General features: G+C 44.6%; 1 protein-coding gene across 8 annotated transcripts in view; it reads right to left on the bottom strand.

The window, feature by feature from the left end:
• Tom1l2 (target of myb1 like 2 membrane trafficking protein) overlaps positions 1-15,866 on the bottom strand; it is a 127,865-nt gene that overhangs the window by 63,390 nt on the left and 48,609 nt on the right. Inside the window, exon 1 of one of the 8 annotated variants that reach the window (XM_052757307.1) lies at positions 8,819-8,839. The exons of the other annotated variants lie outside the window; for them this stretch is intronic. The gene's annotated coding sequence lies outside the window, so the exon portion shown is untranslated. Of the gene's footprint in view, positions 1-8,818; positions 8,840-15,866 lie in introns of those variants that run through there. 8 annotated transcript variants of the gene reach the window in all.

The following is a 15,866-nucleotide window of genomic DNA, read 5'->3' as shown; positions in this document are numbered from 1 at the left end:
TAATTCTTTAACTGGCAGAGAAAACGAACTTGATCAAGACGCCTAGACTGTAACACTACCACATCACCAGAGTCCAGCACTGGGGAGCTTCCTCTAAGCTAGCAGTCCCCAGCATGAGACCTTTCTGGAGAGTGTCTAGAACACACATATCCAGAGGTTCTGAACTGATGAATGGAGGCACTCAGCCATCATTCTGGAAAGCCTCATTGTGAAACAGACATATAACCAAGTCTAAGGACCACTGCTGTAGACTGCAGCCTCCGCTGGTGCTCTATAGCTGGGCAGTGAGAGGCAGACCCTGCACTTTCCTCTAGGCGTGCACTCTCACTGCCCTGTATGCAGAGACTGTCACTGTGTGGTGAGGGGCAGATGCATCCTCCTCCTTGGCACTAGGGTACAGGTATCACACCACCCAGAGTGTGTGGCCATCCTCTGCTAGCACTTAAGCTGGACTGTCAGTGTGGGTGTCTTGATCATTTACTTCCTCTTAGCTTCCAAAATGGTGTGTGAGACAACTCAGGCCCTTGTCAATCTTGAGAAATGGCATTTAGACCATGTGGCTTTACTTAGACTTCAAGTTGTAGAAAGGACTGTGCTGGAGTCTGTAGCCTGGTCAGAGGGCACTTTCTGAACCTTCTTCAGGCTCTGCTGTCTGCCTTTTGGCTTTGTTTTTGTTTGTTTGTTTTTCAAAACAGGGTTTCTCTATAGCCCTGGCTGTCCTGACCTCACTTTGTAGACCAGGCTGGCCTCCAACTCAGAAATCCACCTACTTCCCCCTCCCGAGCGCTAGGACTCAATGCATGTGCCACCACACTTAGCTGTACCCTTCCTTTTAAGGGAAGGGTATAGACAGGGGCTGTAGAAAAGAACCCATAAAGCAGGACCAAGAAGTTAAAGGTTTGTCTCTTCAACGGACATGGAACTTCTGCAGTTAACGTTCACAAAGAATGTCAGAAAGCTGAAGCAGGAGGCAACAACAGCTGTGTGAACACCTGCTTCATAGAGGCTACTCCTACCCCATTAAGAGCAACAACGATCCAGGAAGTTCACTGCATATTACTGGACCTGTTACCCAATGCGCTTCCTACCCACCGAAACCCCATTTTCTTCTTTCTCCGAGTTGGCCTGGAGTGCCCTGAATGCTATTTCTTTGTTCTGATAACTCTGGGCTACTGCCCACACTTGCTGACTGGGGAGATAATTTGGCTGTTTTCTTCCCCAGACTCACCAAAAGAATGTCGCTGAATGCAAAATGCTAAACCAGTACTCTTCCGCCTTCTAGTGCTGGCGCCTCTGAAGTCTGTATATACAGCATCCAAGTGTAGATATGGCAGCCAAGAAGCCAACCCGCTGTGAGCACCTCAGCAGGGCTGCCTTAGGACTGGAGGATGGCAGCAGTGGGTAGGGAAGTGAACCATGCTCCAGAGAGTATGAACACTGCTGTCAGGGTCAGGGCTTGAGGAAATCCTGGCCCAGGTCCAGGTAGTCTTTTCTGAATGAAACAAATGCTATGGCAACAATATTAGGACTACATGGTGGACGGTGCACGATTGCCTTATCCTGTTCATTCCAGCTCCTGGCCATTAGCACAGCACTGAGAAGGTCACCATTTTGCAGCCACGGTCCCTGTTGTATTAGTTTTTATCCATCCCAGCTCATGGCTAGCAAGAAGGTTTGCCCAGTGCTCCCTGGAGGACTGGGTTTCTACCATATATCAGGTTTTATTTTAGGATTTGACAATTTACGTGTCAAAAGAAATGAACTTTGCTCTTGTCTGGCTTGGAGACCAGACTAAATAAGGGAGGCCACACTGAGTGGCCTTGGTCCCGGAATCAGTCAGACACAACTTTGTTCCCATTTGATGGAAATTCTTTTATGAAAAGAAAAATAAGAATTGACTGAGGTGCTCTGTCAGCCTTGATTCCTTCGTGGCTTCAGCAGGCGTGGCTTTCCAGAAAAGCAAGAATAAAGGAGGATTCTTTTGGGGTTGTTCCTTCTAATCAGAGTATCATTTGGTTGAAAAACTCAAAATCCCAGTAACTGAAATAAACGTGCTGACCCTGAGAATAAGTTGCCATGCTTTTGAACCCCTTACTGGTACTATTAGAGGAAGGGAGAGGGTGAATATAAGGTTAATGGATTCTGCCGCTAAACCAAACTTAGAAATGATGCTTCATTGATTTATAAATCCTCTATAAAGCCTCCCAATCTGTGTCCCTTGTGGCTTTACCAAAGGGCAAGCTTGGTGTGTATAACCCAAGTTCTGTGATGTGCTGAAGTGTCCCCGCCCAGGGAGCCTCTCTCTCACCAGGCTGGCTTGGAAAGGTCAAAAGTACAGTCTCACAGTCAGGTCCCTTGCTTCAAGATGAGCCTCCTGCTGAGGCAGCTGCTAGGGTAAAGTCACAGATGTGCCTCTTCTGTGTGTGACCCCAGAGTGAGGTACTGAGACACCTCAGGAAAAACAGGGACTACACACTCAGATCATTTCATGGTGAGGCTGTGTGAACTGACATTATTCTGCCTCTGAGGAGCCCTGGGCTGCATTATCCTGTGGGACTGAGTGAGGCCTCTACCTCTCCAGAGCCTCTGCCTTCACTGTCTTCTAGCTCAAAATGATAGAGGGCCTTGTACCATTCCTTCTGGTGCCCATCTACCTGTCTTTACCAGCTGCCTTCCTACAAGACTCTGATTTCCTTGACAGGCAGGGCACCATACGGTCCCATCTGGCTCTTAATCTTAGTGATGCTAAAGTACTTTTTCATCCATTCCTCATCTTATATACAAGGATCCAGCACTGCCTGCCTCTGTGCCTGTCACACTTGTACCTTCTGTGGACCCTGGTTAAGAGTGTCTCAAGTTCCCATGTGGTTCTATACTCATCAGAAGGGCGGAATCTCACCACCTGTGAGTGGCTGAACTTTGGTGGTGAAGGGTCTATTGGAACCATGCATGATGAAAAAGAAGGGTGAAAAGATGGAGATGCTCTTTTGTTTTGTTTTGTTTTTCAAGACAGGGTTTCTCTGTGTTGCCCTGGCTATCCTGGAACTCACTTTGTAGACCAGGCTGGCCTCAAACTCACAGAGATCCACCTGCTTCTGCCTCCTGAATGCTGGGATTAAGGGCATGCACCACCACTGCCTAGCAGAGATACTCTTTCTGGAAAAAGTAAGTCCAGTGAATACATTTGTGCAAAAGTTTTAGGAACCAGCTATATATCCTTGCAAACGTGCTTTCACTGCTGGTAAGTACAGCTTTGATTTGGATGCGTGAGTTCTAATACTATATAAAAAAACAAGGCCAGTTCCTATTTATACAGGGGCCATTTATCTATCATTTGAATACCAGTACATGTCTTAGTTTGATTTCTATTGCTGTGACAAAACACAGTGACCAAAACCAACTTGGGGAGGAAAAGGTTTATTTCAGCTTATATCTTTCAGGCTCTCCATCACTGAGGGAAGTCAGAACAGGAACTCAAGGCAGGAACCTAGAGGCAGGAGCTGAAGCAGAAGCCATGGAAGAACACTGATCACTGGTTTGCTCCTTATGGCTTGCTCAGCCTGTTTTCTTATACCCAGGCCCACCTGCCCAGGTGTAGTACTTCCCCACAGTGAACTGGGCCCTCCCTCATCAACCATTAATCAAGAAAATGCCTGATCCTATGGGTTCCCTCTCCTCAGATGATTCTGGTTTATGTCAAGCTGATCAAGAAACTAGCACAGTAGATATGGATTCAAGGAAACTTTTGTTTAAAAGGTGATGGGCCCTCTCTCATAAACTGAGGTATGATGGGGCAGTTTCAGAATTTGTCTAAGATGAACACTACCACATCCAAACTTGGGTTTTGTTACCAGATGGGACAACACTGAGTAAATATCCAAGCCTTTGAAGCAGAACTGAGATCAATCATGTAATCCTAGCAAATGTGAAGTAGAATCCTGAGTTTGGATTTGCATTTTCCTGGCAATTTGTGATGTTGAACATCTGTTCATGTAAACACATAGTTACCAGCCATTTGTGCATCTTCTTTGGAGAGACGTCCATTAAAGTTCTTTGCCTATTTCTTTTAATTGGGTAGTTTGGTTTTTTCCTGTGGTTAAGTTTTGAAGTTTCTTTACATATTCTAAATATTAATTCATTAACAGATATATTACTTGCAAATATTGCCTCCAATTTTTGTAGGTTGACTTTTCATTTTCTTGAAAATATTCTTTAACACATAAAAAGTTTTGTTTTTGTTTTTTGAGATAGGATCTCATTGTATAGCATAGGCTGGCCTAGAACTTGGGATCCCCTTTCTCCTACCTCTGAGTGCTAGGATTATAATTGTACACCACCACACTCAACCAAAACTTTTCATTTTGATGAAGTCACATTTATTTTTTTTCTCTTGTTGCTTGTATTTTTAGTGTCAGATCCAAGAAATACTTGTTAAATCAATATGATTTTTCTCCTGTTTTCTTCTAAGGCTTACAATTTATACTCTCTTTTGGGTGGGGATTGTTTGGGTTTTGGTTTGGTTTGGTTTTGGTTTTTATTTTTTGGTTTTTCAAGACAGGGTTTCACTATGTAGCTCTAGCTGTCCTGGAACTCTCTCTCTCTGTAGACCAAGCTGGCCTTGAACTCAGAGACTGCCTACCTCTGCCTCCCGAGTGTTGGGATTAAAGGTGTATGCCACCACTACCACCAGACTCATTAATATCTTTATACTGCCTTCCCCTCCACTTAATAAAAATTGTCTGTCCATTTATTTTTGTCTTTAATTTCTTTCAACACTATATGTCTATGTATGTGTATGGTTTATTTATCTGGACGTTCTGAGACAGTCTTGATATGCTGCCCTGGCATATCCAGGCAATTCCACAAAGAGCTCCCTTAGCAGGAAGAAGTCCCTAAACTTGGCTTTGTTCCTTCTTAGGGTGAAGGAGCAACAACAGCACAATTTTTAAAAAATAATTCTAAATAGTTAAACCTCTAGAGCAGTGATTCTCAACCTTCGGGTCTCAACCCTTTTGGGGGGAGTCAGATGATCCTCATACAGGAGTCGCATATCAGATATCCTGCATATCAGATATTTACATTACAATTCATAACAGTACCAAAATTACAATTATGAAGTAGCAACAAAAATAATTTTATGGTGGGGGGATCACCACAACATGAGGAACTGTATTAAAGGGGTGCAGCATTTGGAAGGAAGCATTTGAGAACCAGTGCTCTAGAGAGTTTAGAACCAGCTAGTAAAAAGAGCTGTACTTGGCCCTTGGGCAGGAGGTGGGGAGGTGGCACAGTACTGATGTCAGTCTCCATGGCAGCCTCTTGCCCTCAAAGCTATGATCTCAAATCTTCATGGAATGCACACTCATCCCTTTAAACAGAAAACCAGGAGAGAATGAAAATTACTGCTTACCACGCACAAAACCTTCATTTCAGGCCAAGCAACCTCCCATAGCCTCTTGAGTATTTTGCACATAACCATACCTGGCTTCTTACAGCAGTATTTTGTAGTTCACAGCATACAAACTGCCACAACCCTGCAAAGTCTCATTTTGGGGTTAGCATTCCTACGGCAGGATGGGAGGCAGACACAGAGGAGTGCCTAGAAACTCAGAGGCTTACAGGCCAGCAGGTCTTGAGTATTCAGCGTGACAGAAACAAGAGAGACTCTTGGAAGAAGAAAACCAACTCCTGAAAATGGTCCTCTGACCTTTAGATGCACAGTGTGGCATACACATTGCCATGTTCACACACACATACACACACACACACACACACACACACACACACACACACACTCATGATTATTTTATTCTTTATTGGAAAAAAGTTAATATTCAAATAAATCACATTTCAAAAATTCTATTTATATAAAAACGGCCCCCAAGAATATTGAAGCAGCTGTTAGAGGGCGGGAAAATGTTTGGCAGTGTACTTTTCTTCAGTATATGTGACCGAGGGCTGGTGATATGTCTCGTTGGGTAAAGGTGCTTGCTACCAAGGTTGAAGATCTAAATTTGGTCGCTGGGACCCACATGGTAGGACAGAACAGACTCCTACAAACTATGCTCTGCCTCCTACACACAAATGAACAAACATAATAAAAATAAAATTTACAAATATGTGACAGAATAAAATCCAATTTACTAGCTTCGACAATTCAAAAGAATTTCAGCATTTCCTTGGGATGTAAAGCTCACTGCTGGGTCTTTTCAAAGACAAATCAAGCACCGAGTGGTAAAAGTCAACTTGTAGACTCGTCTACTGTACGGATCTTCCACTGCTGGGAAAAGTCTGCTCTCTCCCAAGAAAAGAAACTAGGAGGCTAGGCTGTGTCTCCACAATTCAACTTCCTCCAACTGTCAACCTCCACAGTAATCTTACTGTCCCTGCCATCCTTGGGCTCTCTGATAGAGATGACAGGAAAGGTCCCATCTCCCATGGGTGCTATGGACCACTTTGATGTCCCCTCAGAAACTCATTGATATCTTGATCACAGAAACGCTTTGAGAAGAGCAGATAGTATCTTTCATGTGTTGATGGCTGCCATGGCAGGGTTTCTGAACCCTCCAAAACCTATCATTTATTTATTTATTTATTTATTTATTTATTTATTTATTTCCCATTTAGATGTCTGTTTCTTTTTGTTCCTTAACTATCCTAGCTAGCATTTCCAATTCTTGAATAGAAGTTGTGAGAATGATCATCTTTGGCCTAGACTTCATCAAACACAACCACACCATGAGAGCCCACAATGAGATTCAGCTGAGCTCTGGTCCACAGAGAAGCAGTGTCTGCTGGAGGTGAAAGCAGCAGTGACATGGGGATCCAGGCTCACCTTTGACCTAGGCTCTTTGCTCCAGCCTAGCACTATAGAGCCCCCACCTCACTCGGGCCTTCTGATGGGCCACAGCACCATGGAGCTTTCCAGGCAATGCTGTGTTCTGAGAAGTTCTACCTTTCTTACTGGCTCATCAGAACATTCTCCACCCTACCTACACTTGAAGTTGAATGGAAGGAGGGTATCTTTGTGTCTTTAAGTGGCTGACCTTGCGGGACATGGTGACACATACCTATAATCCCCGCATTGGGAAGCTGAGGCAAGAGGATCACAAGTTCAAGATCAGCTTAGGCTACATAGAGAGCCTGTCTCACAATTCCCATCCCACCCCATCTCCTGCATAAGAAAGAGGCTGGTCTTGTACTACCAGGACCCTTGAATGTAAAGTGTTGACTGCAATTTCTGCAGAGGCCCCAGGTGGCAGGGCCTGGGTGGCTGCCCCCTGGGTAGCAGGCACTAGGTAGTTCAGGGCAGAATAAATGCACTTCATTTATGCATCACAGTGGCAGCCTTGGATAGCAGTGAACTCAGACTCTGCAGTCTTGGTCCTTCCCATGACTGGGTTACCCCAGGGTAGTCACAAGACCTTTCCCACATCTGCAAAATACAGTAACAACAGATTTCTTTCACAGGGTTGCCTGAAGGGAAACCAAATACTATAGAGAAAACACCTGTCAGACCCCCGCCCCAAAGAACCCCTCCTCCATAAGCCGTACCACGGGCTGATCCTTCTGTTCTTCCTGCTCCTTTTCTGAAGGTTCTCCCTGCCAGCATCAGTCCCTCCAAACCTCCTTCAGCACTCACGTGTCACCACTGCCACCTACAGGTGAACAGCTCACCAGCTTCAAGCGCCTAGCAGCTCCCAAATGTCCTTAGCCTTTTCATCGTTCTGGGTTTCTGAGCAGGAAGGGCTCATTATGGAAGACATAGAAAGAGCTCCCTCAGCAGGAAGAAGCCTCAAAACTTGGCTCGTTTCATCTTTAGGGTGAAGGAGCAACAACAGCACGATTTTTAACGTGAATGTAAATATTTAAACCCCTAAAGGATTCAGAACCAGTTGGTAAAAAGAGCCGTACTTCACGGCCCTTGGAGGTGGGCAAGAGGGAGAGGAGGTACAGTGTTGTTAGTGCTAGTCCCCACAGCTAGACCCCGCCCCAGGTAGCCTCCTGACCTCAAAGCTACTGATCTAAATCTTCAAGGAATGCACACTCATCTCTTCAACAGAAAAGCAGAACAATGAAAAACTGCTGCTTACCAAGCACACTTCAGTCTGGGCCACAGGGATGGAACCTGTGCATGGCCTATGCTGAGCAACTGTGTGAACACTGGGTTCATCCTCAGCTCTCTCATCAGCTTTTCCACATACATTAGGGGTTTCAGTCTCCCTTTCCTTTCCAGTCTGGTTTGTAACTTCTAACAAATGAAGAAAATGAGGCCTAGGAAGTCACCAGCTCCCCCCCCCCCCCATGATGCACAGCAGGAGGTAGGAGCTTCCGGTAACCACAGGACCCACATCCTCCTGGTGGACCTGGTCTTGTAACCTAACCTATCCCCAGACAAAGAACAGCAGGGGCAAAGAAGCAGACTGCAGTAGCCTTCCTAATTCTGCAGGTGAGGGCTCGGACTGTATAAGAAGTGCAGAGGACGTGCTGTACTGCCCTTGTCCTTTTCTTTCTTAATAACCTTTCTATTTTGAAGTAGTTTTTGGTTTATTGAAAAGTTGCACCACCAGTCCAGCATTCCCATGTTAGTTTCCTCCCACGTTAGCATGTTATATAACCCTTGTGCATCTGTCAAAACTTCCAAGTGAACACGGTGTAGTACTATTAGCTAAACTCCAGACACTGCTCAGATTTCTTCAACCTTTGCTCTGCATCCTTTCTGTGCTGAAATCCAACCCAGAATACAATACTCCAGTTAGTTTTCACCCTTTTAACACTGGTCCATGTTCTTTAAAGCCTGACAAACCCACAAACTCACCAACTTGCTTTCCTGCCTGGAGAGTTCCATCCCGCAGGCTGCTGTGTGTGAGCCAGGATTCCACAGGGCCTCATTAGGGCATCACATCCACCCCTACCCCAAACAAAGAGGCCCTTCAGGCCAGCCCAACAACAGAGAAAATAGGAGCTTGTTAGCCACACAGGCCCAAGGCTGCTGACCCAAGTTCTTTTTCAACTGGAATTCCCTTAAGGAGAATCCACAGATTTAAAATGCATGTGGGGTCTGTTCTCCAGGTGCAGAGCCACAAGTCTGATGTGTTCTCTTCTTTGTACTTAATGGAATATGCTGTGTGTGGAGTAAATGAGTACAGAAAGGGGCTCCGGAGGGCTGGGATGGAAACACTGTGGCCACCACCACAGCCACCAGCTGCCACCAGGAGAAGGGGCCCCTGAAGAAACCAGAAGGCTGGGAGGATGGCTTCTCCTAGCCAAATAGGCTGCTCTCTCTTGCTGACTGAGAAAATAGAAGTCCTCTGGAACCCAGTGCTTAGGTAGAGCTCTGGCTTAAGCCTAGCAGATAGCTTGGTGTGGGAGTAGGGGACATCCCAGACATCTTTTCTGCTTCTCCTCTTTCCCCTGCAGGCTTGGCTACCAACTTCTTCTTCAGAGTGCATCACGGTCCTACATACATCACCCGTGTGCCTCTAGTGAGCACAGTTCTTTAAGAGAATACACCAGATAGCCTAACTACAGTCTTCTTCAGGAGAGTCAGGATTACTATTCACTGGGGAAGGAAAATATGAAAGGCCACCTAGAGACTTTCTAGTTTAAGTCCAAAACGTGAGCTGAAGGGCTAGTGTAAGTGGTAGAGTGCTTGCCTGACATACTGAAGGTTCAGCCCAGCAGCACACAACAAACTAACAAACATGAAGCTGAGAGGCCTCTCCCTGCCAGGCACTGTGCTAGGCCATGACGGGAACAGAGCCTTTGTGCTTAGGGAGTTTAGCAGACCACAGACTTGCCAGCAGAGAGCTAGGACATGAGGGACAAGTGTCAGCATGGGTGTGCACAAAAGTAGACTAGCAGTCCCAAAGATGAGGAATGATTAGCAATGATAACAGAGGGAGAGGAGGTACATATAAAGGTGGAAGAGCAGGAATTTGGAGGATGGGGAGCGGGGAGCAGAGCTGTCTGTCAGGGAGGCAAAGAGTGAAGACCAACTTAGAAGAGTCTTTTCACTTCCTGCAGTCTGGGCTTTCAATAGGAGTGCCTGTGACAAATCACTGTGGGAACAGCTCGGTGGCTGTACTTACTATACAGACTGTAAGCAGGAAGTGCTACTGGAGTCAGGGTCAGAGCAGACCCCGAGCCCTATCACGCCAGGCTCATCCAGTGATCCTCAGTGGGCCAATTATAGAGCTAAATAATAGTGAAAAGCAGAGAGAGAAGATTTATTCAGTGTGGCCACATTGGGAAGAGGGACCAATAAAAAGGTCCAGTGACACTCCCTCAGGTCCACCTGTACAGTCCTAACATGAGTTTAGAGTTAACTAGAGCAGAAGGTATGTCCAGCTAAGCAGTCCTTATCAAGGGTGATCTTGCCATTGTATCTTGGCTTCTTTTCTGCAAAGTGGTCTAAGAAGAGATGTGCCAAGTTCCTCTACCAGCTGCACAAGGAAGCCTTTTCTTTCTCCAGTTCGATATTCCTGACAGCCAAAGGGAGAGGTACAAACATCTCTTGAGAATACTTTTGTTCCTTTCAGGACAGGTACAGAAGCAGGGACAGGTCATTGTAACTGCTTAGTGAAGTAAGGGGCCAGGACACCACACTGGTCGAGGGCATGCTTTCTAATCTGACAGACAGGGAAGCAGTTGGGCTCACTGTGACACAGGGCACATTTCACACACTCACCAACTCAGTTTAGTCATTGAAAGGTGGGCATAATAGGAATACCTCCTCAGAGTACACTAGGCAAACTAGTGATACAAACATGAAACCAAGAATATAATAGGGTGTAATAAATAGTGTGTGTGTGAGAGAGAGGGGGCGGGGAGAGGGAGAGAGTCAGTGCTGGGGATCAACACAAGCCAGTCAAGAGTACTACCATTGAGTCTTTGCTCCAAATATTCCATCATATGGAGATATATCAACTTTTGGACTATTACAGATAATGTTGTGAACACAGGTTGATCTCTCTGTGTGTGTGTGTGTGTGTGTGTGTGTGTGTGTGTGTGTGTGTGTGTGTGTGTGTTTCTCTGGGGATTAAAACCAAGGTACTGACTGTCTTAGACAAGCACCCTGCAACTGAGCAGAACACCCGCTCCTATGAACTGCACTTTACGTGTATTTAGGGAGTGGATTTGAGGAAAGACGGAATTCAAGAGAAAAAGGCCTTGATGTCTCCAAGGCTTTCAACAGCACAGCCTCCCAGTGGTAGAACAGGATAGCTGCCCTGACTCCCACCTAGGGAGTGGGTGAAGAAACCTTAACTATGCTCTTCTAGCCAGGGACCAACCAACTCCATGAGGCAGCCAGGGGCCACAAGCATCGCCATGAACCAAACTGAACAGGAAGATTTACTTTCTGCCTCAAAGAACCACTGTGAAATTCCAAGCCAGGATAAAGCCTTCCAGAAGTTACCAGGGGCTCGTGCTGGTTGTGCTCACTGGTGTCAGAGTGCTTTCACTAACTCCTACAAAGAGCTGCTCTTCAGAACTGGGTACCCCATCACAGGATCAGCAGCACCCAAAGGTACCTGTGGCATCATCAAAAGCAACACATCTGGGGAAGAAACAGGTATTAGCTCAAATGTTGTTCATCCAGAGGCCTAATCAACAGAGGAAGACCAGTCAGTAATAAAAACATCCAAGTCAAAACAGTGAAACCAAACATTTACATTGAAATTAGCATGTATCTTGAACAGAATACTGCCCACTTCTGGGAAGGTCACAGTGAACCATACTATGCTTTGATAAGATAATATGAATTTCACAATTCTGAAAACAATCTGGGCAACAGGTATCAAGGGATATGCCAGAGAAGGAGGTTGGGGTTTGTTTTTAAAAATTAATACATAAAAAATCTTTCTGAGGTCATAGAAGGCTATTATTCTTGGACCTAATAATTTCTTCAAAGCTCAAAATAAAAATAAATACACTAAGGGAAAAAAAGCCATGCACAGTTCTGTAATCCTACTCTTAATGACGCACCCAAGGGAAATGAAAGCATTTCTATACATAAATTAGCTCATCAGTGTTCATGGTGACTGTGCTGGCTAATTTTATGTCAACTTGACATAGGCTAGAGTCATCTGAGAGAAGGGAACTCCAATTGAGAAAATGCCTCCAGAAGATCAGGCTGTAGGAAAGCCTGTAGGGCATTTTCTTAATTAGTAATTGATGGGGGAGGGCCCAGCTATCCACTGTGAGTGATGCCATCCCTTGGAAGTTGGTCCTGGGATCTATAAGAAAGCAGGCTGAGAAAGGCATGAGGAGCAAGCCAGTAAGCAGCACTCCTTCATGGCTTCTACATCAGTTCCTGCCTCCAGGTTCCTACCCTACTTGAGTTCCTGTCCTGATACCTTTTGATGATGAACTGTGATGTGGAAATATAAGCCAAATAAACCATTTCCTCCCCATCTTGCTTTTGGTCATGGTGTTGCATCACAGCAATAGCAACTCTAAGACAGTGGCATTTGTCACAATTGCCAGAAAGTATAAAACCAGATGTCCACTGCATGGGCAGAACAGGAACAAATATGGTACATCCATACAAAAGAACCTCATTAAGCACTAAAAAGACATGGAAGCCAGGTGTGGTGGTGCACACCTGTAATCCCAGCACTCAGAAGGTTGACACAGGAAGACTACAAGCTTTAGACCATCCTGAGCTACATAGTGAGACCCTGCCCCCAAAAGGTCTCATTCTGATTTGTGCCATACCGTGGCTGAACCTTGAGGACATTATGCTAAGTATAATTAACCAGTCACAAAAGGACAAATATTGTGTGGATTCAATTATAAGGAGTGGCTAGGGTTGTCAGATGCACAGAGGGAAAGGAGAATGCTGGTTACCAGGAACTTAGGAGAAAAATGGAGGAGACTGTAAGTGCAGCAAGATGAAGGAGTTATGAAAAGGTATGGTGGTGGTGGCCGCACAAGAATATAAATGGTACACTTAAAAAATGGCTAAAATGGGGTTGAGAGATGGCTCAGCAGTTAAGATCACTTTTGCTCTTGCAGAGGACTCGGATTCAGTTCTCAGCCCCCACATCGATGGCTCACAACCACCTATAACTCCAATTCCAGGGGACTCTAGTTCCATTTCCTTTTCTGGCCTCCATGAGCACTTTATCCCGAGTGCTGCAATTAAAGGCATGTGTCACTACACCTGACTTCAGTTTTAAATTTGTAACCACAGGTAGATCTACAGAGGCAGAAAGCAAGTCACCAATTGCCTAGGAATGTGGGTAAGGAGTGGGTGTTAATGGCCACGAATGATGGAAATGTTCTCCGTAACTGTAGTAATAATTGTACAACTCAGGATAGACAAAAACCCACTGAACCCTATACTTTAAATAAGTGAATAAGAATTATATCTTAGCCGGGCATGATGGCATACACCTTTAATCCCTGCACTTGAAAGGCAGAGGCAGGTAGATATCTGAGAGTTCGAGGCCAGCCTGGTCTACAAATCAAGTTCCAGGACATCCAGGGCTACACAGAGAAACCCTATCTCAAAAAACAAAAACAAAAAATATCTTTTTTTTTTTTTTTGGTTTTTTGAGACAGGGTTTCTCTGTGTAGCTTTGCGCCTTTCCTGGAACTCACTTGGTAGTCCAGGCTGGCCTCGAACTCACAGAGATCCGCCTGCCTCTGCCTCCCGAGTGCTGGGACTAAAGGCTTGCGCCACCACCGCCCGGCCAAAAAATAGCTTAATCTGAAGCTATTGAAAAGAAAAAAACCTACCTGGAACATAATCAATGTAGTACTATTTAAAATTCTTAAAATTTCTCAAACAGGGGTAGAAGAGATGAAGAGGCTCAGTGGTTAAGAGTAACTGCTGCTTTTGCAGATGACCTTGGTTTGGCTCCCAGCACCCATCTTGGGTGATTTTCAACCAGCTGCAACTCCAGTCCCAGGGAATCCAATCCCCTCTTCTGGCCTCTGTGGGCACCTGCACTCACGTAGTTCACATACATGTACCAAGCACACACACACATATACATAAAATAATAAATAAATATATTTCTTAAAACTTCAACAGAAAATTGGTGGTTAAGTAAATCATGGAATAGTGACTCAGTTGGATATAATACAGACATTATAAGTAGCTATAAAAAACAGAGAGAAACATTATGCAATGATGTGAGGAAAAAAGTCTAAACTAATTTTTTAAAGGATGTAAATGGAAAATGCCTTTCAGAGAAATGGGGAAAGGTGAAAATAATGAATATGTAGAAGTATTTGACTTAGAGGCAATCTTTTGTTGTTTTATTTTTGTTCTGGGATAGGGGATTTTTTTTTTTTTTGAGACAGAGTCTCACTGTGTAGCTTTGGCTGACTCAGAACTAGCTCTGTAGACCAGGCTGGCCTCACACTCACAGAGATCCACCTGCCTCCACCTCCCCAGTGCTGGGATTAAAGACATGTACTGCCACATCTGGCAACACCTGTTATAAAATGAGAGAAAAGTAAAAGATTTTTTTAAAAGTGATATTACACTGCAAAAGAACAAGAAATAAGCCAGGCAGTGGTGATGCACACCTTCAATCCCAGCACTCTGGGCAGAGGCAGGTGGATCGCTAAATTGAAGGCCAGCCTGGTCTACAGAGTGAGTTTCAGGGCAGCCAGGGCTACACAGAGAAGCCCTGCCTTGAAAAACAAAACAAAACAAACAAACAAACAAAAGAATAAGAAATAAAATGGCAAGCTTGTATGAAAAGGAAAAGCTGGTACTGGCGGGGGAGGGGTTGCGTGCATGACATAGACATTTGGTAGTGATCATACCTAGGGCCTCATGTGAAAAAAAGTTATTTAATTTTTCCATCAGAAATAGCAAGACAGATAAAGGAACAAAAAAAAAATTCATACCAATTATTTAGAACGATGATAGCAGTACCTTCTTACATTTGTGATACTCAATTTAAGTTGAACGTTTTCATTTATTTTTATGTATTGCAAATAAAGTTGTCAAAGGAAAGAAAAAAAAAGAAAGATATGGAACAGCAAGTCCCTAGGCTGGCCTGAGCACAGCAAACTTTTCATTGAATGCCTTGATTCTCTTCTCTTAAGGATAAAGCTGCCACCCCCAGTAATCTCTCAAGGCACTTCATCCTGACCAGCCTCCCTGCTAACAACACTCCTTGTCCCAGAGGAGGTCACCCAGGACGCTGTTAACTCCTAGTTAATTCAAGGAGCCCAAACTGAGAATCAGTCTGAGATGGCAAATACAACAGGGCTCTGAATTATTTAGGAAGCTCTTCCTATCCATCACCACTGAAAAATCAGAAATATCAACACAGAACAAACAGGAGAGAATATACTCAAATGTAACCATATTTAAATATTAGGAGACTCCATGCAAGCATGTACTTCCTTGTAAAATATGCAGAGCTAGTAGACTTAATCCCACACAGGTTGTGTAACTTACTGAGGCCAGCATGACTTTAAACACTAGTTCTAACTGGGTCACCTTGAACAATACAGAACAAAGCTTGCCAAAAGAAACATGCCAACAGAATGACCAAATACAGTAGGGAGTAGGCATTTTCCTAGCTTTCTGGAATTTTTACTGTAGAAAGAGAAATTTAATATCTATGTAGCTTTTCTCAGTGCTGAAAATGACAGCATGATACTGCTTGCTTTAATGGGGTGGTCTCAAGGGGAGAGGCCAGACATTTCTTTACCTCCACACATTGTCAGTTCAAGCTGGTATGTGAAAAGGGTGGTACAGCCAAGTTTCCCATAGGAGTCAAGTGCAGTACCTCTCTCCCACCTCCTCCCCTCCATTCCTTTGGAGGCCAAGTCCTGCAGGCCGACAGATCCTTTCTTGATTAAAAAAAAAAAAAAAATCCTAGTCATTAACT

Source organism: Peromyscus californicus, unplaced genomic scaffold, assembly GCF_007827085.1.
Source record: "Peromyscus californicus insignis strain IS unplaced genomic scaffold, ASM782708v3 Scaffold_3__1_contigs__length_106647218, whole genome shotgun sequence".
Taxonomy (NCBI): Eukaryota; Metazoa; Chordata; class Mammalia; order Rodentia; family Cricetidae; genus Peromyscus; species Peromyscus californicus.
Note: the sequence above shows the minus strand (reverse complement) of the source record. Positions and strands in the feature narration are given on the sequence as shown.